The following is a 15,449-nucleotide window of genomic DNA, read 5'->3' on the forward strand; positions in this document are numbered from 1 at the left end:
GAATCAAGAAACCAATAAATTGAGGGAAAAAAAAAAAAAAATGTAAAGGGCCACTTATGTCCACACTGATAAAATTAATTTTATGGTGAAGTAAATACTACAGAAAAAAAAAAAAAGATGAAAAACATGAAAAGGTTAGTTCAGGCAAGAATTAAAAAAGTAAATTCTATATTAGTACTAAATTTAAGCTTGTAGAAATTAAAGTGTAACATTATAAAATTAAGTAAAACTACTCAACTTCATCTCATACTGGTGTTCCCATCATGCACTGGGCCTTGAATAATTAATGAGGTAGATTTTTCGCTGTTGTCCGGCTGTATTTACACTGTTTTATCATTGCTTTTGTGGTTATGTTTAGTAAATTGCCATTTTGTGACATTTGTTTTCTACTCAAAATGGCACATTCACACTCAAAAACGATCCATCGAATGTTACCATCATTGTGTATTGAGGTCTCTGTGTTCAGGTGCTGCGTTACTTCTCATATGTAGATATGGTGTCTACACAATATCTATTGTATTATTTACATGATTTAATCCAGTGTTATATTGTTTGAGTAAAATGTATTGCAAAAGAAAATTCAACTAAGTAGAAATTACTGAACCTTTACTGGGCAAGTTAAAATGAATACAATTTTCTTTGTTAATTTTACTTAACCTAGTTAAGCAGAGTTACTTAATTCCATATTTGAAATTTACTTTAAAAATATGCGTGCAAAAACTTGCAAAAGAAAAATTAAGTAAATTTTACTTATTGTTTTTTTTTTTTTTTTTTTTTCAATGCATAAAATAATAAGGTTACTGACAGATGTCTGCAATGTTTGATTTTAAGTTTTGTCATGCACTTATTAGGGGTGAAAAAAAAAAACAGTTAAAAAGTTTATACGACATTATGGTGAAAATTCAAGTCTCGCAAATCCGTCAGGCGGAGTCATTTGAACAGCGTTTTGTTAAGATAAATGGACTGGTAATGTAACGGGCTCCTAGAAGAGGTCTGCGCTGAGATACGAGCTATTCTCTGTTGTTCCCCAGTGCCATCCCTTTTCTCTGCACGTCAATAGACTGAGAGGTGGAGCAACACTCCCCGTGGGCATCGCCTTTTCCATTTGGACTATTTGACACAACACCCTTTCTCCTCGCCTATTCAATCTGTGCCTGGCTTTCCAGTGAGCTAATGATGTTCCCTATTGTTTCAAAGGTTTCCTAGCAAATGGCATGTGTGTATATCTCTTTGTGTGTGTGTGTGTGTGTGTGTTTGAGGCGCTAAGCATGCAGGATGCCGTGGAGAGAGAGCTGACGCCCTCTGTGTTGAGAATGTGTGTGTGCCACAGCCGGAGTGTCTGGAAACTTTAAGCCTCCCTCACAGCTTGCATCCTGTCAGCAGAATTTTGCTAATATTGAAGCAAATTTGCAGCAAAGGAGCAGAGCAGAAGTTATCACTATAAACAAGGCTTTTTTTTTTACTCTCTGACTGAGGTCATTTTTTTTTTTTGCCTTTGTTTTTTGCTTACTGTCATCGTGTTGTATTAATAACTAAACTGCACAATTAACCTGTGAGCGCTGGTGTATTTCTTAGAATACCTTTTCTTCATTAAGATTCCTGCCCGTTAATTACCTCACGGCTCAGAGTGCTTTGTAGCCTCCCTTCTCTAATTACTAACTGAACTAGCGATGATTTATTAATTGTGTATGATTAGTGTATCTGCAAAGGCTAATGCAGCCACAACATACTTTCGTTTTCACACAGTCCCTGAGACAGAAGCTCTCATCAATCAGAATCAATCAGCTTTTCTACACGGCTCAGCGGCCATTGTGAAACGCTCTATTACGGTTGAACGAAACTAGACTGTAATCCATACCATAATCCACAGTGTACTTGGCTCGGTATCATCTCTATAAAAACCTCCTGGCTATTACCTGATTGACCACTAACTAAATTCTTCTCAATGGGACATGGTGAGGAGTATCAATGTGTGGATAAAACATAGATGATCCACCTTAAAAAAAACAGTTCAAACCAAAAATTCTCAGCTTCATGTGATTTCTTTCTTCTGTGGAAACCAAAAGGTATTTTATTAATAATATATTGAAAAAGCACTAAAAATATATCATAAAAGTGATCTACACAATGCATTAGTCAGCTTTGAGAAAGACTGGAGTTTAAATAAAAAGAAAATTTTGTCATCTGCCCTCTATGATGTCCTTGACGTTTTTATGAGAGTAGCAGCAACAGTGTCTGATTCATGAACAAACATTCGTTTATTCACAAAACCTTTCTGGATGATTTGTTCACAAATCAGACACTGCTATATCGTTCACAAACAAGGAGAGCTAGGGCAGATGACTTCTGTGTTCATCTTCCTTGGAAGAAAGAAACTCAATATTTATGTATAGGGTGGACTATTACCTGGAACTTCTCATAATGAAACCAAAAATGTTACTGAACTAATAGGGTACAATAAGTTGAAATGATTATTCCACTGACCTGCAAAATCCCAGAACCAAACGATGGCAAAATATCAAACGAAATATTTCGCAAGTTCATTTGAGTGTTTGAATTAGCCAGCAAGAATGACTGTTTTCTAAAATAACTGTGTAATGTGTTAAAACAAACTTCTTTTATGTTGAAAACTGCTGAAACTGTAGAAATTGTTTAAATGTTATTTGACAGACTAGTTATTAATTAGGATGTGCACAAAAAATTTGAATACACAAGTTTTTATTTATACATACATCGTATATACTAATTATTGAAAAAAGTATAACAATATATATATATATATATATATATATATATATATATATATATATATATGATTTTGTGGTCCAGGTTCACACACATATATGTATATATCTGATACACACACACACACACACATATTAGGGGTGGGACGGTTCAGATTTCTCACGGTTCAGTTTGTCTTTCAACATGCGTTGTCTCTCTCGTTTGTTTCCTAAGACATAACCTACTATGTTTGTTAGGATACTTGCTAAGATGGGCATGTTGACAATTTTTGTGTGAATTTGTCCATTTAGGTGCAAGACTTGAAAGAGAATTTGCGCAAGAGTATTGTGACACAGCTCTCCATGTACGTGCTTCGGTTGAGAATACACAAATCTCCTCACAGCACAGGCGAGTTCTCTTTCGCGTCTTACGGAGGAATGTTTAAATTAGCAAGGTTTAAATGAGTTTAGTTTAAACACATATAGCAACCCAAGATGTTCAGGTCTCACCTGCGCTCGCTTTGTGCGCTATCAGAGTTTTTGGCACGCCATTGAACATTTGTTTACAATGAGTGACTGTTTTGTCCATGTTCTTTTGATCATCGCTGTTGTAACGTACTGGGAAACTAGAATGCATATCCATCGACTGAAACATAGCCTACATTAGCCAAATCCGTCTGTCTGTTTTATACGTTGTTTTCAAAAAACCACATTATAGATGCGTTGTCAGATTTGGGATGAACCGCGGTGCAAGTGCGTGCCGAAACGTGGGTGGAGAACCGAATGGTTCGATTTTTTACAGCGAACCGTCCCAACCCTTAATATGTGACCCTGGAAAACAAAACCAGTCATAAGTCGCACAGGTATATCTGTAGCAATAGCCAACAATACATGGGTCAAAATTATCGATTTTATTTTTATGAGAAAACGTTCCATGAAGATATTTTGTAAATTTCCTACAGTAAATATATAAGAAATGTATTTTTGTGAGTGGATATGCATTGCTAAGGACTTCATTTGGACAACTTTAAAGACAATTTTCTTAATATTTAAATTTTTTTGCACCCTCAGATTCCAGATTTTCAAATAGTTGTATCTCGGCCAAATCTTGTCCTATACAAACATCAATGGAAAGCTTATTTATTCAGCTTTCAGATGATGTATAAATATCAATTTAAAAAATTAACCCATAGGATGAGGGTCACACACACACACACACACACACACACACACACAACCCATTTCAAAAGTTTGCATTTTTTTAGGCCCCCTACGCTGTTGTCATGTAAATGAATGCCCAAAACGCATAAAAAAGTTTTCCCTTTTTAGTTTTTCCATGGTGTCGTGTAAACGGCCCTTTTAGGATTTAGATCAACTGGAGCGGTAACACTCACTGTCGTCTAAACGGTCACCTGTAGCTGCTTAATAACTGACGGCTCGCCTGAAACTACACCTCACTGACAAACCGCGCAGGGCTGTCCAACAGTTGCGTGAACAGCGATGGCAGACAATGTGACTTGAAAATTACGTCTGGTTGACAGGGAGGGGGGATGGGGCAGTGCAAAACAGTGTCTCTTGAACCTCGACAAAAACACTAAGATGAGTCAATTCATATAATTAAGGCATCATTCACAGATATTGTGCTGTCAAATAGGCCATCGTGGGCCAGGATTTGGCTCTCATTATGAAGCATTTGGATGTGATGTTTCTCTGACACACAAGCAGCTCACCTGCTTTCCCCCCTCTGCTGTGCATAATGTCCAGCTCATTACAGGCCTGCAGACTGGTCAACCTGAGGAGAGAGAGGGGCCTAATGAGGACCGCGAGCTCCCCCTCGCCCCTCCCTGCCTACACTGACTCCAATTTGGAACCACATGAAAGGCGAGCCAATCTGAGCCACCTAGAAACTTCTTTTCTTGTCTCGGCCCTTTTAGGATATGCCTGGTTTCATGTTATTCTGTTACAGCTGGACAAATCCTTGCTCTGCAACGTGGTCAGGTCTGAATTAGATAACAGGAATAATGAGGATAAATGGAAGCTTGGATTTACAAAAAGGTTTGATATTAGTGTCTAGTCTGAAGGAAAATACGGGTCAGGTTAGTGCAAAAGCACAATGCAGTTTTCTAAGCAATAACACAATGTGTTGAATTGCAATTTATATTTGTGGCGTTTGAGTCTCTTTTTTTTTTAAACACATGAATAGATTCAATTTTGTTGGATTCGATTCAACTGCAATACATTCCAAGAAGCTTTACAAAGTATAGTGCCTTCCTCCACTAGCAAGCCAAAGAACAGTGACAGTAGCAAAGAAAAACTCCCCAAGAAACGTACATAAAAGAGCAAGAAACCTTGGGAGAACAAGAAAAAAGACTTTAATTTCTAAGACGACATTTATCAGCTCACAATGACAAATTGCAAAAAAACATCACGACTATGTTTTAGTTTTACTTACTTTATATTGAAATTTTAGTTACATATGAAATATATTCTCTATATGCTCTATATCAAAGACTATAGAGTAACACAAGATGCGTCACTCGTATTATTATGAATGGGAGAAAGTGCAACGCGCAATATGGCGGAATAAGTCCCGCCTTCTAAATAAGAGCCAATCGCTGACTGGTAAATTCATCGCGTCACTGCAGCGGCCGTTAGAAGCTCCGGTTTCTATAGAAACAGTCAGACGCGTGCCTGCGAAATGAGACACAGGAGACGCGCATTTAGGTCTGTGCATGCGCATTAGCTTGATCCAGCCTAAAAAATACATTTTTTTGTCATGATTGGAGCGTTTGGAAAAAAAATTATGAGACAGTTGTTTTTAGATTTGATTGGTGATTACAAATATGAAATTTAATCGAAAAGTTGGCAAACAGCTTTGGAGAATTTGATGTTTCCCTATTCAAAGAGATAGGAGCTGCACTTGCATGCCCAGGAGGCGTTTCAAAGATGGCTGCCGAGTGAAATGACTTGTCTTAAAGGGATTTTGTCTATATGCTTGACTGTTTCAAATCTGAATTTTAAAATTTTTAACAAATTATTAAAAGAACCGAAGACTCACTTTTTTCACACTATTCACGCATATGTCTGTGAAAAAAAAGAAAGAGAAAAAAAAGGCTCATAAGAGTCATTTGTTTATGAATCGGACTACACTTTTTCACACAAAAATTCATAAACATTTTGGACTAAAGCAAACAATTTAGGCTTTTCAAATTCTGATTGGTCAGTTCAGAAATAAGAAGAGCCTTTACACTGTCAGACACCTCTAACTCTCAAGCACTCATAAAATTCACCTGAGCTGCCTAAATATAAATATAAATGTATTACAGCAGCGATATGGGGCAGCTGTGGCCTAATGGTTAGGGAGTCAGACTGGTAACCCGAAGGTTGTGGGTTGGATTCTTAATACTGGCAGGAAATGGCTGAGGTGCCCTCGAGCAAGGCACCTAACCCCAAATCGCTCCCCAAGTGAATGGCGGGCCACTTCTCCGTGTGTGTATCCATGGTGTCCAGTGTGTGTGTGTTCAATATTAACTATTCCTACTGAGTGTGCACTAACTTGGATGGGTTAAATGCAGAGGAGAAATCCCAAGTATGGGTTACCATTCTTGCCCTTTACATGTCACTTTATAGAGTGATTTGTGATAAAATCCATCTGGAATGATTACATTTTTAATTCAAATGGTAATAAGTGATTGTCACTTTATTATTTATTGCATTTATGGATGCAAAACTACAAGTACTATTATTATTTGATTAATATAATAACAATGATGATGAAGATAATAACAATTATTAGTAGTAGTAGTAGTAGTAGTAGTTTCTTTATTATTCTTCGGTTACTTATTCGACAGGACATTTTCTTGTTTGAAAACATAATATGCAGCTGTGTGCAACTTTTAATTGTATATTTCACAATACACAAAAGTTTAGTATAAAAAGCACCTTAAAGGGTTAGTTCACCCAAAAATGAAAATTCTGTCATTAATTACTCCCCCTCATGTCGTTCCACACCCGTAAGACCTTCGTTCATCTTCAGAACACAAATTAAGATATTTTTGATAAATTCCAATGGCTCAGTGAGGCCTCTATTGACAGCAACATAATTGATATACTTTTTATACTTTCAGTGCCCAGAAAGCTAATAAAGACGAATTTAAAACAGTTCATGTGACTACAGTGATTCAACCTTAATGTTATGAAGTGACGAGAATACTTTTTGTGCACCAAAAAAATCTAAATAATGACTTTATTCAACATTATCTAGTGATGGACGATTTCAAAACACTACTTCATGAAGCTTCGAAGCTTTACAAATCTTTTGTTTCGAATCAGTGGTTCAGAGCGTGTATCAAACTGCCAAAATCACGTCCCCCAGTGGTGAACCATTGAAATTTGGAAACACTTATGACAAACGAAGCCTCGTTTACTGAAATCACGTGATTTTGGTGCTCCGAACCACTGATTCGAAACAAAAGATTCGTAAAGCTTCGAAGCTTCAAACAGATGCCACTGAAATGACAACACAAACCTGTCCCGAGGTCTTTTAGAGCACTGGCTTTTCAATATCAAAACAGTGAATAACCAAATCTATATGTGGTGATCAGAATTCACTTTAATAGCTAATTCCTTAACTTTACCTGATAAAAGAACAACACTTACAGCATTTGCCTTTATTTAACAGAATCAGGGTAACATTTTGGATGAAAGCACGCTCATTGGTCACTGTGGCTGCAAACAAATGCTAATTCACTGTATCTGAAATTTCCACAGTATCTCAAACATACCCAGAATGCATCTGTCCGCACAGGTATGTAATGCCCCACTGACGGGGAACCATGAATACAGTGTCAGCTTGAAAAAGCTGCATTTCTATATCAAGTCGATGCGATAGTAAGCACCTTGAAGGGAAGGGCTGATATGCGACTGCCCCGCTATCTGGCAAGATCCTAGCATGTGCAGGACACAGCAGAAATCTCTGAGTGTGAAATCAGTCACCTATCTCTAAAATACAAACTCTCCGTCTTCGCCTGCCTCCTCATTCACAGGGGCCTTCAGTCAATGGGGCCCACAAAAGGTTCTGCTTAACGGCTCGCACGAGTCCATCTGCAGTATTTATTACCTCAACGCACAAGGCATTTTTCCCGCAGTATATACCTTTCTGCCGCAACAGTCTGGTCTGATTAAATCAATATCTGTTTCTTCACAGACATTAAAAACCAGACAGGGGAGAGACTGCTGATCCTGCTCTGCCTTATCAACACAAACGCCCCTGAGAAAGAAAGGAGAAACCATCATTTTTACAACACTCACGCTGATGCATATGCCCGGTTTTTCTTTTTTATCCTCAAATCTGCAGATTTGTTCTCTCGCAAAGATGCGGGAATTGGTGCCTGCAAAAATACACAGATGCAACTCATAACTCCCATCCATCGCCGATGACAGAACGTCGAGGGTGCGTTTAAAGAGACGGGGTGCTTTAGATCCAAATGGCCCCTCCACCTTTGAGCAAGTAGGCAGGCCGCTGAGCGTGCACCGCAATTACGTATTGCTAATTGAAAATGTTAATCTTGTCACATTCAGGGGCAGACAGGGTTAAATTGGTAAAACTGCAATTCACTTAAGGCCATATCTCTCGTTGAAATGAACTGGATGATTAATCCTTTATATTCTTCAGGGATTCAGGGAATATCAGCAATTAAATTAACGACTACAAAGTGTACGCTCCAAGACGGGGAAAAAAATCATGAAAGACACACACTCATTTTTCCAAGTTGTTGCCTTAATTGTCTCTTTACTAACCGTGTTGCTCCCTGACGTTACAGAAGCGCCCCCATTACAACAAAAACCCATGAGATACATTAGTATTGAGACATGCTGAAATATAAAATGATTGCTGGGGTTAAAATGTATATATCAAATTAAAATCAATCTCATAGATTAGTCGCAAGTAACACTTTACAATATGGCTCTATTTGTTAACATTAGTCAACTACATTAACTAACTCGAATCATTGATTGATAATGAAAAATACTTATAAAGCATTTAATTTTATTTCATTACACACTCTAAAAAATGCTGGGTTAAAATGAAAACCCAAGTTGGGTTGAAAATGGACAAACTCAGCAATTGGGTTGTTTTAACCCAGCGGTTGAGTTAAATGTTTGCCCAACTTGCTGGGTAGTTTTATTTAACCCAACTATTAATTAAAAATGACTATATGGCTGGCTTTAAAATTAACTCAAAATAGGTTGGAAATTAAAAATCAGACAATTACTAGAGGCAACAATAATAATCAAAAGGTGAACATTGAGCAGTTTAATAAATGTTTATTGTTTAATTATTCCTTAAACTTATTAATAAATGTCCATTTACTAAACACGTTAATGAATGTTAATTTTAATGTTATTTCCAACATATTTTGGGTTCATTTTAAGCAAGCAATACAGTAATTTTTAAACAATAGTTGAGATAAATAAAACTACCCAGGTTGGGCAAACATTTAACCCAACTGATGAGTCAAAACAACCCAATCACTGGGTTTGTCCATTTTCAACCCAACTCGGGTTGTTTTTAACCCAGCAGTTTTTAGAGTGCAGTTTTTAACATTTATTAATATATTATTAAACCCAACAAATTTTATCTTAATATTATTTAATGAGCCTGAGCTAACAAGAACTAAGTCACTAACAATTCTATTTTTCTTAAACTTAAAGATTAATAAATACTGTAACAGATGTACTGCTCACACTCTAAAAATGCTGGGTTAAATACAAGCGGCAACCTCCCCCAGTTTCTCGTGAAGCCAATACGGAAGTAACTTAAACTGCGATTCATCGACTGGCCGCTAGGGACAGGCTGCAAAAGGGAGCAGAATCTCATTGACCATCATGTTAAAACAGCCAAGTTTACAGCAGAAAAAAACATGTTTACACTCTGGTTCAAATTGTGTTTTGGTCTATACTGCTAATTTTGTCCTTCATGACAACTCTGAGGGGGGGTGAATTTTTTTATAACTCATCCGTTTAAATTATATTAAGCCTTAAAGTTCTGCATAATTAAGGGCGTGGTCACTTGAGTGACAGGTGGATTGGCGCTGCTGTCTGTGAGCCGTCATGTTACCTCAGCTAATTCCAGCCGCTGAATTTGGCATCTCAGCCGTATTTGTGCCTTTTTTCTGGATTATTTTATACAATATATGGCTTGCTGCATACTCGAGACAGATGTCAGTCTGTGTACATGTGCTCCCATGCGGAACACACATTGTTGGATCGTTGCATTGGCTAAAGGTTTTGTTCCTGAGATTTACTACAATGACAATACCAGGATATACAACTCCAACAGCACTGCTTGGATATAACTAAAACTGCTGCACTATTTTGAAAAATTATACTTTGGACACATGCTCATTAGTTTGAGAGAACATTTGAGAGTTATACAGATATCTGGTACTGTACGTATAGAGTTTTACATTATAAACGATGCTCAGATTGCATCCTTTCTTGAAGAACGATGATGGAGAGCAAATCATTCCGAAAATATGTAATGCAAACGATGGATAATATATAAAGATTTCATGGATTTAATGCTTTCATGAACAAAAAGTAGTTTTTTTATGTTTTTAAATGGACATTTTACTCAAGTGCAATGGATTGGATTCATCTCGTGATCTCTATTTAATTAAAGGTATGAAGTCCCAGTTGATTTTTTTGTGTTATTTGCACACCCCACACAAATTAATTAGCCTACTGGTGTTAGAGCATCTATAACGTTACCTTAAAAATCACTGTAGATTGACAGTAAACCTTTAGTACTTTCTAATGGTATTGTTATCTTTATTAATATTTTAGATAGTGTCAAAGATAGATATGCTAGGCGGGCGTGGTTTCAGCAACAAGTCGCATGGGCTCCAACTACGTACCACCTCTTTGCCCATTTTCAGTTATCCGTGAGTGATGTGCGGTCACGTGCAGCTAAGATGGCCGCGGCCTCATTTTTGCGTCAAAACTGCTGTTCAGAACTCTATGGGTGACGTCACAGACACTACGTCCATATTTTTTTACAGTCTATGGTTAAATATGGACAAATCCAGGGATTGGGTTGTTTTCACCCAGCCATTATTTTTTCAACCAATTTTGGATTTATTTTTTTAGCCAGCAATATAGTAATATAGTAAAAGGCATGTTTTTGCTCACCCCCAAATAGGGGCAAATTTGACCAGACCAGAGACTTACATTACATCTTGTGAAAGAGGGCATAATAGGTGCCCTTTAACCCAACCTGCTGGGTTTGTCCATATTTAACCCAGCTTGGGTTGTTTTTAACCCAGCATTTTTTTAGAGTGCATTGTCAGTTAATGCATTACCTAACACTAATTAATGGGAGCTTGTAAAGATTTACAGACTTCTGCGGAATACAAAAGAAGTAGTTTTATAGATTATTCTGGCCACTCTTTTCAGTATAATTAAAGTCAATGTGTACTGTGGTTGTCAAGCTATAAAAAAAGTATAAAAATTACTAAAAAATGAGTTTTACCTCCTTATTCACTGATAGTCTTCTGCTACAGTGAGCAGTTTACCATTGCGACCAGATTAATTCAAAAGAATGATTCATTCACAAAAACTCTCAAGAAGATGTACATTTTAGTCTGTTCCTCACACAAAGCTATCATTGGACATTTGAAGACTTGGAAAACTACTTTTACAGTGATTTTTTATTTATTTATCTTGGAGCTTGACAACCCCAGTCCTCATTCACTTTCATTATACAGAGAAGAGCGGCCAGGGAACAACATGAGGGTGAATAAATGATGACAGAACTCTCATTTTTGGCTGAACTAACCCTTTAATATCAAGTGGACTGCACCATGTCCCCGTTTGTTCAAACACATAACATCATTAGCAAAATCATGTTTTGTTTTTTTCTCCCCTTCTTCCGTTCGTTCTCTCTTTCCTCATTTTTTCCCTCCTAGTCAGGAGGAAACATTCAATATCAACTAGGTCAACTGAACTAGTGTGGGCACCAGAGGCGAGAACACTGCAATTGGTCTGGCCAGAGCTGATATTTGTAGATAAATACCACATCCCCAGAGGTTCTCCTACAGTGAATTATTAGCAAAGCTTCATTGATCTCTCTCAAAATGGCAATAATCTCCGGTTTCATCCGGGCCTTTACTAGAGCTTCAAAGTGCATTAGGCTGCCTGACTGCAATTGTTATCACAAAGGTGTTTTCCTGGCCTGACCGTTTTATCCGAGAGCGCGAAAAAGTGTAAGGCGCTAAAGTGATTTTCTTCCTCTCTATGGTATGTGCTGCTGGTGTATTGTATTTTATAGTCCCCAATAAAAAACTCCACTACTGCAAAGCTCTAGACCATATGTGTATGGGCCTGATGCTTTTATGGTGATGAATATACTTATGTATAATAAAGGCTGTTTATGAAAGAGCTTGTAGTGCTTCTACGTTTTTGTTTTCTCTGGCAGGAAATTTCATTAGAAGGGTAATGATTTCAGTATATCTATAACAAAACAGACAATCTCTCAAAATATCATTGACCCAGGCAAAGTCATCTTTAAATTTCCTCTTATTCTTTCTTTGCATTTACGGTTTCATCCCGGTGAGGTTTATATATATATATATACACACACACACACACACACACACACACACACACACATATATTGCATTTTATAAATCAGATTAAAACTGTCATGGCCACATAACAACCTGGAGAGAGAGAAAGAAGAAGAAGAAGAAAAAAAAAAACAGGAACGGTGGAATCAGATGAAAGGTTTCAATGACCAACAGGGAATAAAAATACTTGTGGATTTTGAGTAGTGTAACATAAAAGCATCCGAGCTCTGGTTTGATATCTGTCATAGGCTGCTCTGTCATTACAATGATGCCACTTTGATATGTTGCCATCTGTAAAGAACAGCCACCTGTCTCCATCAATCATCATAACAGACCAATGAAAAAAGCCACAAACTGTCATTTCATGACAGCAGATAATGACCAACACAACTGTGCTTTCAGTATTCGTGAATGAACAGGTAATGACATGGCAGGTCATTTGAATCTGTCCTCATGCGCTAATACCAATCTAATGCTAAACAATGGCGAGCGAAACTCAGAGGCAATGTCCTTGAGCGCAGGATGAGTTTGGAAAGAGACCGAGTTTGAGATTGACAACCATGTTTACTAACAGGTGTGACTCTCGAATTTGTCCTGTTCATACAACAGCTTGCAGCAGAGGCTTCTCTACAAACGAATAACTGAAGTGAGGTTTATTTTCTATTCTTTGTAACCACAGTGACAGGTGTGGTTTGCTTCACACTGCACAAGTTAACCAAACTCGCTCTCAAAATGCAAGTGAGAGTAAATTTAAAAAGACATAGTTCAGTTGGTATCAGTCTGGTTTTTGAATTGAGGTAACAAACAGGTTGCAGAAAAGTGATTGGACGGACAGACAGACAGACACACGGACAGATAGTAGTGCATGCTGGGATACCGGCGGAACAAGTCAGGGAGCGCCTGCCCCTCTCTCACACGACTGGGTCTATAGTGAGTATAACTCAGTAGAATATAATGAAATATAACACCACTTCTTGTCACAGGTCAGCAACCAAGCCTGCTCGGGGACTGGCATTCCAAATGCCAAAGCCATTCATTATGAAAATGCTATGCATTGATTTGTCATACATTGTAAAACTCTATCAGAAGGGCAATTTTTAAATCTTTGCAGCAATGCCTCAACGGCTGTGGCATTAGCATTAATGCTATTCAATCGCTCTTGGTTTCAGAGCAACTTGCCCAGGCCCTCTGAAACCAGAGACATGTTAAGCACTTCAGCACAGTCAATGAAATAAAATAAGACAGGATTGAGTATATTAGATAAGAATTATGATATATAAGCTGCGCTCTACTGCAAGACAGCTAATTAAATAAGAACATATTTGATAGCAACTGACAGTGGAGCGTTCTCACCCAGGTCCCATCATTACTGTCAGGGAGAAAGAGGGAATTAGAAGGTGTATAAATACCATATGGTGTGTGCTGAATTGTCTTGCATTAATGTCAATTATATCCACTGTGAATACATTGAATGTTTTCAATTTTCATTTTTATGTTACCCAGCTATATATCTTAGGACACATGCAATGTATCATTTATATATGTACATATATATATATATATATACATGCTGTTTACAAATAGATGCCCTGAGCAAAAGAAAAAAAATGGGTAAAAAAACCCCACATCAAAATGGATTATACATATTGCCAACATGCAAACTGGCATAAAAAACAAAGAAATTACGGAAAGAAACAGCTAAAGATTCAATACACATTACACCAGGGGTGTCAAACTCATTTTAGGCTGAGGGCCGGATGGGAAAAAATGTAACCACGTGCAGGCCTTTTATTTTTAAACCTGACAGTTACATTAAACTACAAATTAATTTGCAAGAAAACTAGAAAAACACACTGCTATTTTGAAAACTGCATTTGTTTTTACAGTGAAAAGACTTTATTAGGTTTTTAAAATAATGTTTTATTTTTTTTTTTTTATTAGTGATAAACCGATTTTGATTTTTCATGGCCAATTCCAATTATTATTATTATTTTTTATTTGTTTTTTTTAACAAGCAAATTGGCCAATTCGTATAACAGTTGCCGTTGTTGTTTAAGCAAATTTATTTGTTGTTTGTTTGTACTAACAGGCCAAAATAGCCTTAAACAAAAATCTGTATAGCCTTTTGATACTGGAGGCAACCACTGCATTTTAATCATAATCCAAACAAAGATGCTACACACGAGCATGAGCAGCTGTTTTGATTTAAATTAGATTGTATAATTTCAAGATTTTCATCAAAACCAGTATGGTCTGACTTTAGCTTTGTGAAATTACGCTACCTTAGACACACCTGCACAAAACAAAATCAGCAGATGGATTGAATTCAAATGCAAATTCCCTCTCTGCCAGTTGGTGGTGCTAATGGTACAGCAGCAATGTAGCTTTTCCCTGGTTACCGCTGTACACAAAACAGCACTGCGCTTATAAGATAAGGAAAAGAAAATTTCAACGAAACTTTTCTTTATTTCACAAACAGTGAGCTTTTGCCTGGTTCAGTATTTTCTGTGCTGGCGCGTCTGTTCTTCTCTTTGCGTCCATATTCAGCGTGTGCCTGTGTTAACTTCCTGTTTACTGACTTCGTAATATTTCCACACAAATTACATTTTGGGAAAAGATTGCAAAGCAGTTTGTTTGCAAGTCCGGAATAGAGATCGGCCAAAATAAATCTCGGATTCCGGATTCATGGCCGGTGGACCAGTGCATCTCTTTTTTTTTTTTTATTATTGTTCAAATCATCCCCCGCATTACACCTTTATCTTAATGGCCAATGGTACATTTACAATTTTCTATGATAGTTCAAGTCTCTCTACACAAATTGACTGCATCCCAATTCAGAGACTGCAATCGAAGGCCAATACAATACAATAGATGGATCATTTGCAGCCTATGCTACCCCAGAATTCATTGCATGCTGATGACGACAGGATTTTTTTTGAGAGAGAAATTGCCACATTACACTTTTAAATATAAGTATTAGGTTTCAACTTACTCAAATATCAAATGATACAAATGTAAAAATTTTAAAAATAAAGCAGTTCAAATGTTGACATATTAAGATGTGATTTTATGTAGTTTATACTCTTTATTGTACAGA

The 15,449-nt window shown here is 37.1% G+C and overlaps 1 protein-coding gene across 3 annotated transcripts in view; it reads right to left on the reverse strand.

Annotated features, from left to right (window-relative positions):
• The window catches only part of rbfox1 (RNA binding fox-1 homolog 1), a 333,513-nt gene that overhangs the window by 151,595 nt on the left and 166,469 nt on the right, over positions 1-15,449 (reverse strand). The window lies entirely within an intron of this gene.

Source organism: Megalobrama amblycephala, linkage group LG1 (assembly GCF_018812025.1).
Source record: "Megalobrama amblycephala isolate DHTTF-2021 linkage group LG1, ASM1881202v1, whole genome shotgun sequence".
Lineage (NCBI taxonomy): Eukaryota > Metazoa > Chordata > Actinopteri > Cypriniformes > Xenocyprididae > Megalobrama > Megalobrama amblycephala.